Source organism: Myotis nattereri (genome assembly GCF_964212035.1).
Source record: "Myotis nattereri genome assembly, chromosome: 3".
Lineage (NCBI taxonomy): Eukaryota > Metazoa > Chordata > Mammalia > Chiroptera > Vespertilionidae > Myotis > Myotis nattereri.
Window position 1 is genome coordinate 61,308,180 of NC_138077.1, and position 18,897 is coordinate 61,327,076.

The following is an 18,897-nucleotide window of genomic DNA, read 5'->3' on the forward strand; positions in this document are numbered from 1 at the left end:
GAGCTCAGACTCCAGGTCAGAGGCAGATTCATTAGCAAATAATTCCACCGATATACTAGTAAGTCCTGTAGTAGAAAGAGGTACACATGGTCTTTGGAACAGGAAGGAGGACTTGTTTGACTATTTTGGAGAGTTTATGCTTGTACACTTTATTTGCTGTGAAATTCCTCTTCTTGGCCATCTTCTGCCATAATTGGGAAGTGCAGCACATGTCTGCTTTTCTAACTTTTAAAAAAATTATGTTGGTATTAATAACAATAATGACAACAATAATGATACTTATTATCATTTCATGGGCATGAACCATGTGCTTGGCGCTACCTCTAGCACTAAATAAACATCATCTAATTTAGTCTTCATAACAACCCCTGGGAGAAAATATCATTTCTGTTTTGTGGAGGAGAAAACTAGGGCTCAGAGTGATTAGGTAGCTCCCCAAGGTCACCCAGCTAGAAAGGGGTATAGTGGGGCTTGGATCCCAATTCTGATGTCCATGCCCAGTTCATGTCACCACGTCACATGCCACCTACCAACCTTTAGGCCTCCGACTGTGAGCTCTACTAACTGGAATGATAGGGTAGGGTGTGTGTGAGTCTGCTGGAGGATCCCCATCCATTTGGATGGAATGCGTACGTCATCTAAAAGGGGAAACCCTCCCCACCACGCCCCTGGAGGGAGGCACACACACTAGAATTGTATTGTGAAAATTAGATGATGACAATTGAAGTAAATACATTGAAAACAGGGGGAATGACAATTTTAAGAGACATAGCAACTTGGATTTAATGAATTTTGAAAGCATTTGTGAGGTCTTTGGAGGGATTGTGTGTTGAGTGAGCAGAGGCAGTACCAGGGACAAAGCTGTGTGCCACTAATATGTCTGTGCCAGTTAATACCATCACAGCCCCAGTTCTCTTGTCTCAGGATAACGCTGCTTTCTCAGTTGTCTCATAACCTACTGATTTGATTCTATCTCTGAGGCTAAAACAGTGGGGGTTAGACTTCTTGTGAAGCAACAGAGATGAGTGATGCGAGGAGCTTTCAGAGGAATTTAAAACACATCTTTTGGGAGAGCACTGTGGGTCTGTGAAGGATTTGCTAGATAACCACTTATTTCCTCTGAGCATCCATTTCCTTATCAGTAAATATTTGGTGCTTTTCTTCATTGCTGCTTCCAAAAGGTAATGCCTCCTGCCCTTTCTTCCTCTGTTTTTCTTTAATTTTCTCTACTATCCTCTCTAGTCCCTGATCACTTCTTGGCTATCTTCTGCCACAATTGGGAAGTGTGGCACATGGATAAGGGCTGCCCTGATGCTCCCCCAGGGAAAGATTCCATCATCCACAGGGCAAGATGGGAAAATCACTAGAAGGAACCCAGCATTCCTTTCTCTTCTAACTTCCACTTCAGGTTTGAGGGAACAGGAGAAAAGGGGACCTCATCTACAGGTCAGGTAGCACAGAATAAACTCCCACAGAGCACACTCCCACTAGTTCTCAATGAGCACACGTACCTACCCCCAACATTCACACATATAGGGACTGGAGACACCATATCTCTACTCAGTGTCTCTAGAACCAGGGTCCTGTACTCAACAACACAGCATTCTTTCTGTCCCACCATGCCCTCTTCTCTCCCACAAAATATAAACGTAAACATGGGAACCAAAGGATTCCATTATGTTGTCCCTTACCATGCAGCATCTTAATGAGAGCTTGGTGACAACCTGGATGGGTGTGTAGGTGGAGACCTGGGTTTAGGTTCAGGAAAACACGAGTTCTAGTCCTAGCCATGCCTTTTACCAGCTATGAGACCTCAGCCACTTACATCATTTCTTCCCACCTTAACTATGTCCTCTGTCAAATGAAAACAGTAATGATTTGTTTTTGTTTTTGCCTTGTCTTGGTGAAGATAGAGTTAGATAATGTGCAAGAAAGCAAATTGCGAATTCTAACACATGGGGCACATGCAGTGTAACTAATTTGAGAATATCAGCCCTTGATCTATTCCTGTTGAGTAGGAACTAGTCCTGTAGGAAAGACACAAAGGAAGATCTGTTTGTTTGTCTATTTATTTGTTTTTCCCGGGCATGAACTAATTTGTGGGGAAAAAATAGGAAAGGTGTATTTGAAAGAAATGTTTCTATATTTGGGGCACTGTAGGAGTATACTAATGTAAAAAATTCCTTACATTTGGAGGCAGCAAAGTAGTTAAGAGTATGGGCCTTGGAACAAGACATCCTAGCTCTTGTGTGTCCGTTGGCAAGTCTTAGGACTGCTTTGTGTCTCAGTTTCTTAATCTGTAAAATATCAGGATTATGATACTAATAACCCCCCTCATAGAGTGATTGTAACCATTAAGTTAATACATATGTAAGTTACTTAGAAGGCAGCCTGTTCCATATTAGCCTTCATCATTATTACATTATTACTATCATTCACTCAAACATTTTCCAAGAATGTTTGCATATTACATGTCATTTGATTATCATCACAGCCACCTTGAGCAGTAGCAGCCACATTTTACAGGAAAGGAAACTGATCACTCCAGTCACTGGCTCAGGCTCACACAGCTAATGAGTGAGGGCACTGCAGCAAGCATCCAGGGCGTTTTAAACATGCTTTCACTGTTGCTCCCTCAGATCCGCCGAAGACTCGGACAACAATCAACAAGTAATAGTATCCATGACAGAGTCATTGCTCAGCTAAGAATCCAGACTGGATTAGTGGTCAGAATTTTTAGGGGAACTTAGAACTTCATGATGTCATTAAATATCTGAAATGAACTTTTAAACCAGGCTGTATTTTTTCACATTACATCATAATAATGTCAATTAAAAAACAAACAAAAAACCACAGTATTCTTTTCCCTAGTTCTTTGCTCCCTACCTGCTTCCATGGTGCAGATTCCTGTTGAAACACAGGAGTCAAGAAGACCTTGAGAGATTCAAAAAGAGAAGAGTTCACCTAACTCAGCACTAAGCAGCCTTCATTTTTCTGTGAGAGCTAATCCAGGACAAATATACATATTTATTTGTAATTTTTATTTCATTCAAAATGAAAATAGGATTATTAGTTCCCTCGGGGGAAATGCATATTTATATAACTTAGATTACCTACATTATTGAATACGAGAATGTCAGTGAAATAAATGGCACTGAGTTTTAGCTATTAAAATGTTAATTTTTGGTCAAACCCAAGTTCATCCCGAAATTGACTAAAAGGTGGAAACTTGAACCTAGATGGGCTTTATGTGACTGAGAGGTGGGGGCCTCTCATTATTGATTTAAATAGAATGGAGAAGCAGAACCTCTCAGAGCAGTAGGGACCAGTGGTAACTGGTGGTATCCCTGAGTGGTAACGCTCAGGGATACTAAGTCTGACTAAAACATTGTTTGGCTTCCTAACTCAAGAGTAGAAGTTTGCGCATTATTTCATTTTCATTTTTTTGACACAAGAAAGTATATGCATTCACCTGAAGAGACCTTTTTATTATTCTGGAATCAGTCCTAAGCAGACATTTATGGAATGAAAATTTATTTAGAGAGCTTTGAGTAACACAGTGGACAGTATCTTCAGTGACAGCTCTGTAAAAGACACTCAAATCCTTCTGAAATAGACAACTCTTATTTCAACCACCCATAGAGACAGAAGGCATAACATTAAATTCTACCTTAGTAGAAGGCACTTTTTTTTGAGAAGGTGATGAGAATGAGCTAAGCTAGTACATAGTGTGTTTTCTGATAACTTACCTAAAACTACAGTGGGCCCAGAGAATCTAGATTGGGGTCCAAACTGCTGTGTCTGTGGGGGCCTGATGTGTGAGTGCTGTGGCTGGCAGGACCACTCTGGCCCATGTGGACAGTACAGCAGCTTCTCAGCTCCAAATGGTTGGTGCCAGGAGAGAATGTGGGCCAGTGTATCATATTTTCTGTTCTTTCAAGAAAAGTAACAAATGCAGATCAGACATGAAATCCATTTCTAAATATTGGCAACGAACTCATATTTTTGAAGAAGCCCTCTGTGACAGGTGCAAGGCCACACGTGTGTGAGGGTTTTATTGAAGCATTGTGTGTGCTGGCAAGTTGGAAACATCTAAATGTTCATTCATAAGAGGCCCGTGAAATAGATCAGGGCACAGCCATTCCGTGGAATATTGTGCTGGTATTAGAAACACACAAACAAAAAAAGAATAAAAAGGTCTTGGTATGTAAATCTCAAAGACATTGTTCATCTTACAAATCAAGGTGCATAGTATGCTTCATTGTGTGAAAAGAAAGAGGGAGAGGGGAGTGTGTGTGTGTGTGTGTGTGTGTGTGTGTGTATGTGTTAGCTTGCTAGCTAAAGCTGCCATAACAGAATACCATAAGCTGAGCGGCTTAAACAACAGAAATTTATTTTCTCACAGTTCTGGAGGCTAGAAGTCCATGATCAAGGTGACTGGCTTTCAAATTTGGTTTCTGGTGAGAACTTTTCCTGGCTTGTAGACAGCCACCTCTCACAATGTCCTCATGTGGCCTTTCTCCTGGTGAGAGAGAGAGAGAGAGAGAGAGAGAGAGAGAGAGAGAGAGAGAGTTCGTTCTCTGGTATTTTTTCTTCTTCTTATAATGACATCAATTCTATTGGGTTAGGACCTCATCCTTATGACCTCATTTAACCTTATTTACTTCACTAAAGGGCCCGTATCCAAATACCATCACATTTGGGGTAGGGCTTCAACATATGAATTTTAGGGAGATACAATTCAGCCCATTGTTTTAATATGCCATTTAGAATGATTAAATATCAGTGACACTAGCTGACTAAGGGTAAGAAATTGGAACATGCTAGACAAGTGTGTTCCTTCTTGTATACTCCCCAGAGGAGCCAGCGTCACTTTTGCATTGCCCAAGTTTTCAGGGAGTACACGAATGACTTGTCCTCTCACCCAGAGTGAAGGCCGTCCCTCTCCTTCACATGCAGTATCTACAAGGATACCTGCTTCCACAGTCGGTATTATTTTTCAGAAAAGAGTGTTGAAGCTTTAAGCACGTGTGTAACTGCTTGCTTGAGACCCCAAAGTTCTGCTCCATATAACACAGAACATAAAAAGAATAGCAAACACTTAAAATTAAAGGAATTGTGGTTTACTGCATTAATCATCCAAGATTTCAGTTCCATTTCATTTATCAATGAAGAAATAGTCATAGTTATGCAGCATATTGTGTTCAGCTTGAGTCTCCTCTGCTATGTAGGCAGAAAACTCATTCCTTAGAAGCAAGGAATTCCAGTTCTCTTTCCCCTCCATCCCTCCAACCTCTCCCTCCCTGCATATTCCGGCAAAGATCAGGGGCACTTACTATTAGCTTAAGCATATTCTCTCCCTGGTTTATAAGTTGGTTCAGCAGCTTTAACCCCTGTTGGGATGGGCTGGAGGTGGTGGGAACAGCTACTATTAATGTACTCCCTGCAAATACTCAGATGTTCCTTTAGTTGCATCCCTCCAGATTTCATGGAAGGCAGGAAAGTATTGGTGGGAATTGCTTATCCACCCACAAACCTGGGTGCAGGTATGAAGAAGGATAGTTAAACTCCCCGATGGCAATAAAAATGGTATATTTCTTGATGAGTCTCAGCTAGGGTAATTTGTTGCAATTTTAGCTGTCCTCGTTTTCTCTTCATCTCAATCAATCACTTCTGTGCCAAACACATACTGTAGCTTTCCAGATGCTGTTAAACATGGCAAATTCCATTCTGGTTCCAGAGCTGGGTCCTACCTGCACGATGCTGAGTTAGGCACTGGGGAACCTAGGGGCTGTCTATATGTGGACTCTGACATAGAATGCACTGAGCATCACTCAGAAGAAAGTGTCTACTCTCTCTGAAGCCAACATCGTTACCTCCAGAGAAGCTGGTTGTGATCTCCAGGGGTGAGACAAGCCCCTTGAAAGTGAATAAGGGCGTGGGTTCTCAAATGCAGGTGAGCATTGAGACCATTTTTTTTACTGTACCCACACTCTGGAAGCTCATAGCACCCCATTTCTCCTTGAGGAAGTGAGGTGAGAACCCCCTCTCGTCCCCACCATACACAATCTCAAAGAAGGCGTACTTCCTCCCCTTCCTCCTCATCTTTCCATAGTCGTTCATCTCTCTTAGGTGCCCGCTATTCCCAGCTGGGCTCTCTGCATCCAAAAAATCTCTCTGTTTCCATTGGCTCTAGTGGGAGTGAGGGTTTAGTTCAGACCAGTTGATAACTGGGGAAAAATTGAGAAGATCAGAACAATATCTATAGTTTAGTTTATAGTGTATTAATTTTTCAGTTTTGATCATTGTACCATGGTTATGTAATATGCTAATATCTGGGGAACTGGGTAAACAGTATACAAGAACTCTCTTTATTATAACTGCAACTCTTTTGCAATTCAAAAGCTAATTTAAAATAAAAGACTTTTTAAAAATGACATCTGGGTAAGGGAATCTACACGCATGTTCCAAAAATCGCTCCAAACCCAGGCCTCAGTTTTGGCAGCGGCCTCTATGTTGGGGAGGTCCTTGAGCAGCACTCTGTGCATGTTGGTAGAGGTCATGTATTCCCTCCCCACCAGTTGTGTGTAGACTGGCCACTTTATGCTAATTTATGCCAACCCAAACTGAGATAGCCATGGGGTTGGGGAGTAGGAATGAGTCAGGGTAAGATGGGTTGTAAAATTCAAGTAGAATTGGTTGCAGGGCAGTAGGAACAATTATATATTGAGTTATAACTTCGGTGTATTTGAGTTGAGAATATGAATACGAATGTAATCTAAAGATTCTAGTAATTTTCAGACACTTTTCCAATTGTTCCATTAAAGTTGGTTTTCATTTTAATAAGACAGATCTCTTAAGTGTACCTAGAATGTGTCTACTGATGGCAGAGGGCAAAGGAGACTTCTCTAGATTTTTCTTCAAGGGTGTAGATCCAAGGCAAATGCAAAAGGAAAGTTGTTGCTATATCTGGTTATAAGCCATGCCAGTTGCCTGGATCCCTCTCAGAGGTTCTAAGAATAGGGCCTCAAAGTTGTTGGGGGTTGTCAGTTAGTTGCATTTTCTCCTTTGATTACAGTCTTGAGAGATCTGGTCAGGCCCACATTTTCAGTCTTCTACCATGCTCCAGTTACTATGTGCCAGCCACACTGGATTTATCCTGTTCCTAAAACAGCTGGCCTTCCCCCCCCCACCCCCCCCCCACCCACACACACACGCGGCAAGAACCTTGAATTGCTTTGTGGGGGGGAACATTCTTCCTCCAGGTCTTTTCATGGTACCATCTTACCCTTCAGGTTTCTGCTTAAATTTCTCCTATACAGGAGGCATTTTTGGACGAGCTATCCAAATTAATCACCTGGTTACTCTATTACATTATCTTTCTTTTTCCTTCCTAGTGCTTATCATAGTCTGTGATTATTGTCTACCCACTCATGTTTACCATGTAGCCGGTAAATTTCATGGGAACAAAGCCTACTTGTTCACCACTGTACTTCAAACACCTAGAACAGCCTGGGAAAGTATTATTTGCTGAATTAAAGAGCAGAAGAAAGTTTCTGTGCTGCCTCTGCAACCTGTGCGGTGTGAGAGGGAAACTACAGGCACTCCTGGAGGTGGGGGTACCTCCTTGTGGGGGTGAAGTAGTGCAGTGTACCTTCAGTCCACAGAGCAGGCACCACGTCCTTTGCCAAGGACAGGAAGAGGAGCACTGTGCAGACCGTCCTGAGTCCAGAGAGTGTTCCTCTCTATGAAAGGGGAGGCTAGAGGCCATATATCCCCCTGGTGTGATGGGACATGGTTTGTCCTCTCCTTCCCTTTCTTCCTCTCTTCCACAGATATATATTTGTGCATTAGAACTTAGCCTAGTCCCTGCCCAGAGTGAATATAACTGTGAACAAGGCAGACTCAATCCCTGGCCCTCCTGTTACTTATAGACCAAAGCAGGAGGCAGTTAGCATTTGGTTTGAGAGGTGCTCTGAGAGGAGACTGCCATGGAAGTGGATTCTCCTCCTCACTGGGATGCCTGCCAGGTACAGAAGAGGGTGAGGAGCCTTGCATTGCTCACAGCCTGGATGCTCAAAGGCCCTAAATAATCCAGGGATGTGCTATGCATCTCTAGGCAGTTGTCATGCCAGGTTCAGTTACCAATAACTGACTTAACACTTACTCACTAATATCTACATTCTCTGCAGACCTGTTTTACCTGCCTGGCATCTGGAGGAATTTTTAGGGCAGCAATAGAGCCACTGGGCCTGGAATCAAGGGACTAGGGCTCAGGTCATCAACTCAATAATAACGGTTTTCTCTTCCTAGACTTCTGGTAATGGAGGCTCAGCAATCTACCTGAAAGCCTAGGCCTCAGGCAACTCTTATGTAGGCCAGGTTTAAAACCATTGCATTAGACTTTAAGCAACTGGAGCTAGGGATTAAGTATTTCCTGTTTACTGTTTATTCCCAGCAAGCCTGGTAGGCATTCAATAAATACCTCTGGAATGTTAAATAAATTGTTGTGAGGAAATCGATAAGATTCAAAAACTTAATTGAACCTCAGTTCAGTTCCCATATGTTTAGAATGAGGACAATAATAGGTACCTTAAAAGGCTGTTAAGAATATGAATAAAATAATATGATTTAATGCCTGGACCATGTGAATATTTCAGTGAAGGTTAGCTGCATCTGGGTCAATGTGAGGAACTGGGGGAGACACTTTGGTGTCTAGTGCTATTCCTGTGGATCCTAACCTTCCTGATTGGGCCCTCCTGGATGCAGAGGCTGGGGGGCTACAACCTGCATTTCCAGATCCTTTGCAGCTGGATTCAGTTCCACCGATTGGATACCCTTGCTAGAGACTTAAATTAGGAACCGAATTAATAAGGGAGAGAAGCAGGGAATCAGTATCCTTTTCTGTGTGGTTCTAGAGCTAGGAGATCCGGCGCCTTCTGTGTGAGTCAGGAGGTGTGGCTCCTTTAGCTGACTGCTCCCACAGTGTGCTTTGGGGTTATTCCCGGATAGTAAGCCTATGGTATGTTTCAACAGCCTTCCCACAATAGTCCTCTGGGCCATTTAACATGGGGTGTATTTGTTTCCTACAACTGCCATAACAAATCACCATAAACTGGATAGCTGAAAACAACAAAAGATTATTTTTGCATGGTTCTGGATGCTAGAAGTTCAAAATCAAGGTATCGTCCAGCCCATCCCCCTTCTAAACCCTAACAGGAATCCTTCCTTGCCTCTTACTAGCTTTGGTGGTTGCCAGCAATCTTTGGTACTCCTTGGCTTGTAGCTGCATCATTTCAATCTTTACCTCTATTATCACATGGCCTTTTCCCCATGTGGGCCTGTGTCTTCCCATGATCTTCTTATAAGGATAATGGTCACTAGATTTAGGGTCCACTCTGATCCAGTATGACCTCTTTTTAACTTAAATAATCATGTCTATAAAGACCTGTTTCTAAATAAAGTCACATTCTGAGGTTCCAGGTGGACATGAATTTTGGAAGGCCACTAGTCAACTCAGTGTAATAATCTCAGGTTGCTCAAACTAGCTAGAGTGAATTATTTCTCTGAAGCTGAACCCCATTGATTTGGATGACCTCTGGGGCTCTCAGCTATCTATGACACTGTGGTATGCTCCTCTTAATAGTGAATTATATGACCTGAGTTGTGATTGACAACTGCCAGGCTCAGGCACCAGCATCCAGACAGAAAACATCATTGAAGGACGGCTTCACTTATTTAAAGTCTTGTTTCACTTGTGCATGGGAAAGCAGCAAGCCCCCTTCTCTGTGGAAACCTAGACTCACGCTGACTCATTGCTTTCCTTTTCCCTTTCTTTCCACCCCTCCTCATACACAATGGAGACAGTAGTAGGCTTTGGTAGGCTAAGGCTTGACACCCAAGCAGTCCGTCAGTGTTGATTCTATTCTCAGCAAGAGAAACTCATCTAAAAATTAACTCAAACTTAAATCTATGGGAACATTTCATTACAAAATTAATGAAATGATTAGGACCAGGAGGTGGTCACCAAAAAAGGGTTGAAGAAGAAATTCAGACATAAGCCATGGAGATTTCCAGCTCCAGTTATCACTATTAGTACTTAGAATGTGGTGTGTGTGTGTGTGTGTGTGTGTGTGTGTATTCTGAGTTATTTATATATAACTAGAGGCCTGGTGCATGGATTCATGCACCAGTGGGGTCCCTCAGCCTGGCCTGTGGGGATCAGGACAAAACCCGCTCTCCAACATCCCCCAAGGGGTCCAGAATTGCGAGAGGGTTCAGGCCAGGCTGAGGGACCCCACCAGTGCATGAATCAATGCACTGGGCCTCTAGTATGCATATAAGATCTTTGGTTAATCTCTTCCCACCCTCCCTCCTCTCTCCTTCCCTCTGAGATTCATCAGTCTGTTCCATGTTTCCATGCCTGTGGTTTCCACTCCTGCATTGAGCATCTGCCCCCTGGTGGTCAGTGCATGTCATAGCTACCAGTCAGATGGTCAAATGGTCAGTTGGTCGCTTAGGCTTTTATATATATATATAGATAAATTGAATATAAATATATAAATACTTTTTAGTTTTCTATTGTTGCAATGGAAAATTACCACACATTGGTTGCTTAGAAGTCTTAGCAGGCCAACTGGCTCATGTGTTCAGACTCATAGGCAGAAATTAAGGGGGTGGCTGGGCTCTAGGGAAGAGCACACTTCCAAGCTCACTTAGGTTGCTGACAGAATTCAGTTCCTTGTGATTGTAGAACTGAGATCACTGTTTCCTTGACACATGACCTCTGTAATCTTTAAGTCAACCAAACAGTGCATTAAATCCTTCTAATGCCTAGAACCTCTCACTTCCCTTTTTCTTTTTAATTGAATGTATTGGTGTGACATTAGTTAATAAAATTATATAGGTTTCTGGTGTATAATTATATAATACATCATTTGTATATTGTATTGTGCATTTACCACCCCAAGTCAGTCTCCTCCCATCACCATTTATTCCTTCTATGTCCTCTTCTACCTCCTCCCATGACTTCCCTTCTGCTACCAACTGCAGAAATATCTCCCCTTTAAGGGTTTGTTTGATTAGATTTGGTGTACCCAGATAATCCAAGATAGTTTTTCTATATTACAGTCAACTGAGTAGTAATCAACTACATCAGCAATGTTCCTTTTTGTCATGCAATGTAACATCTTCATGGGAGTAATACCTGGGAAAGTCATGGGGGCAAAATTGTGCCAATGGCAACACACATTGTCTAAAACAACTGAATGGAGTAACAACTGAGTCTCAATATCTTGCATATAGTTTTACAGCTTTTAAAAGACAGAACCATGATTTTATACATTCTTTTCACAAATAATTATTGAGTACACCATGTGCCAGGCACTGTTGTAATAAAGAAGATATAGAAGTGAATTAAATAAATAAAAAATCTGGCCCTCATAGAGTTCTCTCTCATGGCTCTTCTCATGGTGTTTTCTAGCTCCTCATAGCCCCAAGCTCAGGACAACTCCTCTTCCTGATCCAGCCGTGCCTGAGAGTGAGACAGAATGCTAACATGACCAGCTTTTTGTGCCAGGCACCATCCCTGGGCACTCTGGAATACTGTCAGTTATAGCTGTGTGCTGCACCAGCGTGGATCTAAACCAACGTACTGGCTTCCACACATCCCGTCTGTCTGGTATCCCAGACTTTTGTAAGAGGCACTGTCCTGACTGGCTCCTGTTGGCCCTTCTCCAGGAGATGAAATCTTTACCTGGGTTCCTTCCTGCCCTCCTTCTCCCAGATACCAAGAGGTACCACCGTGAGTGGCTGTTCCTCAGAACCAGGCACTGCTCTGTCCACTCTGCTCCAGCAGGGATATCCCTGACCTTGATTCTGCCAGATGGACCAGACCAGGCTTATCTCGGCTTCTCCCTTGACTCATGCCAGACCCCGGCTCTGAGCCTGAGCACTCATAGCTGCAAGGTAGGCAAAGGTCCTGGCACAGCCTTTGATAGAACAGCTCCAGTTTTCCCCAGCCTGGCTTCAGGGGCTACTGAGCCCTGCCCAAGCTTATTCTCATTCTGAAAGAGGTGCTTTCACGAGAATGGATGTACAAAGACAGGGGTCTGGAAATGAGTGAGGGATGCTGAATAAGAAAGTTTGTTTAGATCATACCAAGCATGATTGGAAATGAAGAGGAAAAAATTAAAATGTGAAGTTTCAGGCAGAATTCAGTACTGTTTTTCCATTATTTAAAATTGGCTAGATTTGATAAGCTGCTTAATGATTTATTTAATTCTCATTTTTTAAAAAGCTCAGGAGCAGGACGGTTTTATAAAAATTGAAAATAATGAGTCCTGTTAATTTGCTTTCCCAGTATCTCTCACTTTGCCCCCTTAAACATTCTTCCCCAATGCCGTGTCAGCATCCCCAAGCCCTACTGTGCAGAACAAAGGTAATAAATAAGACCCAGATTATTTCTTGATCTGATTTCATTTCTTGTCCCCTCAAATTTTGCCCCATTCAGTCAGAAGTGTTTAATATCTGAGCAGAAGATGGTATCACAGAAAACAAACAAAAGTCAAATAACCAAATCTGCAGAGAACATAAGTCAAATTATTGACCTTATGATGATCAAAAGCTGCATGTGTGAATAAGAATATGTGATCATTCATTTTATTCCTGTTCCCCAAGTCCCATTCTTACCTGTCTAGATAAAGCTTCTACAGGTGGAGGAAGGTGGAATGTTTAGAGGGAGCTCGGAAGGAGTAGACATTGCAGGGTGCTGAGAATGTGCCATAGTAGAAATACTAAATTTCTTGGGATCTGAGGTGGATGTGTCCTATGTTCATGCTATAGGTGGATCCCGAGAAGATGAAAGTTGTTCGGAGCTCCCCAGTTCCCCAGTCATGGAGCTGTGTGGTATTTGAGTACTTATGGATCTGAGGCAGCCTAGCCAAATTTCTTGTATATCTGGCATGGGCAAGGGAACAGCCTAATGCTTTCCAAATACCATGGAAGCTTGTGGGAGAGGCTGCGAGAGCTGGATCTGGGGCATGTAATGATTTGAACAAGTAGAGTGTCACAGCTATCTGCAAAAACCCCTGCCAGGAATGTGAGGCCCTAGTTATGCTAGTGGCAGTACAGGCCATGAGGAATGATGACTGATTGTCTCCTCCTTCCTGTCTGTTAGCCCTAAGTAAGTTCCTCTGCTACCCCCAGGCACATAGGCACCCCATCAGGGAGGGGTGAGAAGACCCTGTGTATTAGTCTGGGTTCTCCAGAGAAACAGAACTGATAGGATATTTATCTGCCTAGAGAAAGAGATTTACTGTAAGGAATTGGCTCACATGGCTATGGAGGTTGAGAAGTCCAGGATCTGTAGTCCACAGGCTGGAGACTCAGGAGGGCAGACGGCATAGTTCCAATCAGAGTCCAAAGGTCTGAGAACCAAGAGAGCTGATGATGTAAGTTCAAGTCCAAGTCTAGAGGCAGGAAAATACTTACATCCCAGCTCAAAGGCAGCCAGAGAGAAATAATTCTTTTTTATTTAACTTCTTCATCTATTTAGGCTTTAAACAGAATGGGTGAGGACCACCCACATTGGAGAGGGCATTCTGCTTTAGTCTGTCTGAGGATTCAAATGTTAATCTCATCCAGAAACACCTCACAGACACACTCAGAATGTTTAACCAAATATCCAGGCACCTCATAACCCAGTCAAGTTGACACATAAAATTAACCATCATTCTCTGAATGGATAGAGATTATGCAAACTAACAGAAAACAGGGTACTATGTGCAGAATGTGTTCACAATAGAAACTGAGTTGAAGTATCAAAAATAAAACAAAGCAAAAATGAAGCTGCCTTTCTTGCAGATCTGAGTTTATGGCCTGAGTTGACTTACCTGCTTTATACCCAGTCTTCACAGTTACAGTGGAGAACTATGTCCTTCCATTCATGAGTCTTTCCAGAGCCTTTCTGGACTCATGAATGAAAGAACTCCCCCATGACTCTGCCTCTCTTTGAAGTACTGTGGCTCCTATAGCCATCTCTGTGCCCCCCAGACACCCAGTTCAGAGTCTTGCACAAGATAGGAGCTCAGGATGGGACTTTGAATGAATTAATGATCTGAAGATCTCTTTCTTTCAGGTATGTTAAAATTGCACAGACAGAAATTAGAGGGTAGGGAAGGGAAGCACAGGAAGTTGTGTGTCTACTGGGAAGAACACTGGGCATGGTGTCCTGGGACCCAGAGCTTAGTCTGGCTTCTGCCACTAAGTACCTCTGTGGCCCTGATACATGGCTCAGACTTTCTGGGCATCGATTTCCTCAGCTTTATGATTGACATACTAATACCTCTCCTGCCTACCTCAGAAGCACTGGGAGCTTCGAAGGAGATTGAATGGAATGTTTATATGAAAGCACACAACCTTTATTATAATAATAAAAATGCTATAAAATGCGTGGTGGATTGGTTGTTGTTGTTTCTTAGGCATCTGTGCCATTTGCCCAGGTTGTAAACTCAGTGATCAGGAACCCTGGATCTCACCTATGCCTCAGAATTCCAAGGACAGAGAAGAGCTTGGTGGGGGCTTAACACTTGCCTGCCAACCTGAACTACACTGCTGTGAGGGCTGGCTATGTCTGGAAGGGATTAACCACACACTTCAAGAACTATGTCTTGTCATTAGGTAAGAAAACTGCAAAACTGATTTAGTGGAAGGAAGAAACTATGAAAATGACTCCCTAGCTCCTCTGGGGAAGGGCCATGTGCAGGGCACATACTGTGCATTAGGTCCTGCTCTGAGTGCTGGTGAGAGAAACAGATTCACCAAGTGTCCCAACCCTGCCATTTCTGGAACAGTTGAGTGCCTGCAGATCTAGGTGGCATGACTTGTCCTGTGTTCACAGGAGCATCTCTCACAATCCTCTATGGCCAGGGTTGTGACCCATTTGGCAATTGAGGAAACTTGGAGGCTGCAAGAATTGATGTAACATACCCAGTAAATGCCTTAGAACTAACATTCAACCTGGTGTCTCAGTGCAAAACTATGGCTTTCCCATTATTTGTATGGAGTATGAATCCGGTTAATAATTTGGAATCTTGCACAAGCACCCCCTCTTTTTTTTCTTAAAAAAAGTAAGAAAAAAAGAAGGCAAAGTGGTAGGTGGATTCTTTTAAATGGCACTCTTGGAAGTTATTATGTATTGGGTACCAGTTCAATGTCAGGCTCTAGTTTTTAATTTTCCATGAAAATTGCTTTGCATTTATAGCCAATTTGGCCTGATATGCTTTGCTCCCTCTTGTGTGAATATTGCCAAAAATTTGTAACAATCCCATAGATGTTTTGTGCTAACCAAGGATTTGATTGTTCTTATCATTTTTAAATGATTAAATTAAAATTTATCCTCAAAGGGTTAGGACGCTGAAAACACTCAATATTGTTGCTTCCAGGCCAGGAAATGAATCTGCACAGAAAGAAAGGGGTCAGATTAATATAACTGTGATGACCCCTACATCTCCGTGGACCTGGACATGGGGTCTGGGCAGCATTCAGCCTACCTAAAGACGCTCCTCTCCCTTAGGTAAAGGATGAAGGCAGGGCTTGGAAAGAGAAAGTAATGCAGAAAGAGGAAGGAGAAAATGAGTTGTGGGCAAAGAAGGGAAGGTTGTCATTGAAACTTTAAATGTTTCAAACATTTTGGGAACTACACAGTGTTTAAGGAAGATGTTCCTGAAATAGTATAAGGCTCACAGGACATATCACGTGAATGTCATCCAGTTTACAAGTATTTTCTGAGCCTTTTTTTCAGTGCCCAGCAAAGCTTTCATTCTAGTGGTAGGCACACATCATTTATTTTCTTTCCTCCTGGTTACCCAAGATTCACTGATGTTTAATTGAGCCAGTCAGTCAGCCCACAAACATTTAATGAGCATACCTTATATATAGGGTGTCCCTAAAAATGTGTACACACATTTTGAATAATTATAAAGGCAGTGTTTATTAAAATACATTTCATTTTCAAAATTGAGCCATCAGCTGTTAAAGCATGTATACATTTTGAGGGGGTTGGGGCATCCTGCATAAGGTACTGTCCTAGGTGCTGATGAAAGGAAAATATGCATTTAGAATCTCAATCCTGCCCTAACCGGTTTGGCTCAGTGGATAGAGCGTCAGCCTGCGGACTGAAGGGTCCCGGGTTCGATTCTGGTCGAGGGCATGTACCTGGTTGCAGGCACATCCCCAGTAGGGGGTGCGCAGGAGGCAGCTTATCGATGTTTCTCTCTCATCGATGTTTCCAACTCTCTATCCCTTTCCCTTCCTCTCTGAAAAATCAATAAAATATATATTTTTTTAAAAAGAATCTCAATCCTATCCTCTTGAAGTTTCCACTTCTGCAAAGGAACTAATTAACAATAATGCAAGGTAAGTACCATACACACATAAAATATGACAGGGTTAAAGTGTAAAGAGATTACTGTGGGGGTGTGATAATACTTCCTGAAGGAGGGGATATTAAAACAGGGTTTACTTATGTTAGTAATAATAGGAGGCTACAGTCTGGGTAAGGAGAATGTGGATCTAGAAAGTCAAGTGCACGTGTGAGAACCCATGATTTGACTGACTGGAGTAAAAGGTGATTGAAAATAGTAGTCAGAGGTGAGCAGGGCAAGACTGGCTGGGGCCAGATTGAAGAGAGCTTTGAATGTCAAGTGTAGTAGTCAGGGTTTGTCTAGAGAGGCAAAACCATTACAAATATTATTGCATAATGGTTTATTGCAAAAATGCAACCATACATGATTGTGAGAGGAGCTGGAGTATTTCAGCTTTCCATTGTTCTGTAACAAACCATTCCAAAACTTTGTGGCTAAAAAGACAATCGCTTTACCTGTTCCTACTTCTGTGGTTTGGCAAGGGCTTAGCTTTGTGGTATTTCTGCTGTTCTCAATTGGGATCTCTCATGTGGCTAGGCGGGAATGTCCAAGAGGGCTTTACTCACATATCTGGGGCTTAGCAGGGATGTCTGGGAAGCTGTGACCTCTCTCTTAACTTCTAGCAGCTGCAATAACTTCTCTATCATTCCAGCTTTGGGAATCCCATCTTCCATTTTTGCCTCTTCAAGGTAGGGGTGGTGGAAACTTACTATTGTAAGTTTCTGGATTGCTTGATCATTCCTTATTTAACTTCTTGGTTCTTCTATCACATGTAAAGCTAAAATTCTCTATTTGAGTCTATTTTAAATAATTAAAGTAGTTTTTATTTCCATGATTCAACCCTATCAGAAACAGCAGGCCAGTAGGAATAGAGGAGAAGTAATACATACAAAGATGAATACATAGGACTTTGAAAAAAATTGTGGAGTTGTGTATTTTAGAATATTAACAGATATCGAGGATGCTTTGGAGTTGTTGAATATGAGTAACAGAGAGAATGGCAGTATGAGTTAAGATTAGAACAATAAGAAGGAGAAGCAGCCCTTGGAGAAAGACGATGAGCTCAGTTTTGGTTGTACTGAATGTTTTGTATGGGTGAGTTATTTAGATGATGATGACCACTAATCAGTGGGAGAAAGGCCAGAGGCAGGAATTTAGCTCTTGGCACCATATGAATAGAAGTGTTTGTTGAAGTTATGAAATCTTATGAGATTGCCAGAAGGAAAATAAGAATGAAAACAAAAATTTAGAAATTACCTATATATAGGGAGAATGGGAGTAAAGAAGAGTTGAAGATGAAGAGTTCAAGGAGATAGGGGTAGAACCACAAAAAGGATTATTACAAAAGCCAAGAAGAGAATTTCAGAAAGAAGGATGTGCGTTAAGTTTCTGCTGCTATAACAAGTAACCAAAAATTTGGGGGCTCAACAACACAATCATATGATCTTCAGTTCTGTAAGTCACAGTTTTGACATGGGTCACTCATGGGTGAAATCAAGATGTCACAGGACCATGTTCCTTTTTGGAGGTTCTATGGGAGAATCTGTTTCCCAGCTCTTTATGTTTGTTGGCAGAATTCACTGTCTTGTGGTTGTAGGACTGAGATCCCATTTTTTTTGCTGGCTGTCACCTAAGAGCCTTTCCCTGATTCTAGAGGATTCCTGTATTTCTTGGCTCTGACTGCCTTACATCTTCAACAATAGTGGGTTGAGTACATCTCATGCTTTGAATCTCTCCTATTGCTTCTTCCATCACATCTCTGACTGACTTTTGCCTTTAAATGGTTCATGTGATTAGAGAATACTTAGACCTGAATAATCGTGAAACTCTCCCTATCTCAAGGACTGCAACCTTAGTCATGCCTGTCAGGTACCTTTTGCCATATAATATAACATATACACAGGGTCCAGGAACTAGGAGTTGGGTATTTTGGGTGGATCATTATTCTGCCTATTGAAATGGATAAAACATTATTGTAATATGACACAAAAGCTAAACAGAGTGAGAATTAATAAAAGAACCTACAATTTGGTGATTGGGAGTCCACAAGTACCCTTTGGGACAAATGTTTTCATGGAATGTTGAAGACAGAGTTTTCTGGCTTAATGGAGAGTGAAGGTGGACAGGAGGTGGAAGCAGAGTCATGCAGTAGACAGAGCTGTGAGGTTGTTGCTAATAAATGTGAAAGCTCAGCATACTAACTTGAAAGTAGCCAGAGCTCAGCACTTGTTTACAAAGTGCAGATCTCTCTTTCCAGTAGCTTAGTGATGAGATGAAAGAAAACAGAAGCTCACTTGAAGACTAAGGGGAATCCCTGGATAAATAGACAGAAATGGGAGATGAAAAATGTGTGAAGGGGCCGGTAATGGAAGAACAGTTGTGGAGGGTTACTCAGGAGATGGAAAGGAATGGGCCCAAGTTGAGTTGAAGGGTTAGTGTTAAAAAGGAGGAGGGAATCTTTTTGCTTAGTCCA